The following is a 480-nucleotide window of genomic DNA, read 5'->3' as shown; positions in this document are numbered from 1 at the left end:
GAGATTTTTGATTTGTAAGAATACAAAGAGTCACGACTAAACGTTGCGTCTTAATCTTTTTAGTTTCTCACCTTTAGTCTGATTATTAAAAATTCTAATATTATATAAATAAATACAGTTTTAATATAAGGTTTGTCACACTTGCATGTACAAAATACAATTTATGTTAACATATTGAAGATGTTTTCACGTTTTCATGTTTTAAAACTTACACTTTGATATTAATATGAAAAAGGTAATATTATTAAGGGGAAAAAATTGAAAATCTGATGACAATTGTATGAGCTTTGCAAACTCGATCATACTTCATAATATCTCGCAAACTCCTATCCAACGTTTCAAAACAAAATATGTTCATCATTGGAGACTCATCCCATATAATGAGTTTTGCTTCTCTAATCAACTCGGCAATATAGGATTGACCATCTATCGAACATGTTGTATATTCGTCCACATTGATGGATATACCAAATCTAGAAT

The sequence above is a fragment of the Camelina sativa genome, chromosome 12 (genome assembly GCF_000633955.1).
Source record: "Camelina sativa cultivar DH55 chromosome 12, Cs, whole genome shotgun sequence".
Classification (NCBI taxonomy): domain Eukaryota; kingdom Viridiplantae; phylum Streptophyta; class Magnoliopsida; order Brassicales; family Brassicaceae; genus Camelina; species Camelina sativa.
This window is presented reverse-complemented; position numbering follows the sequence as displayed.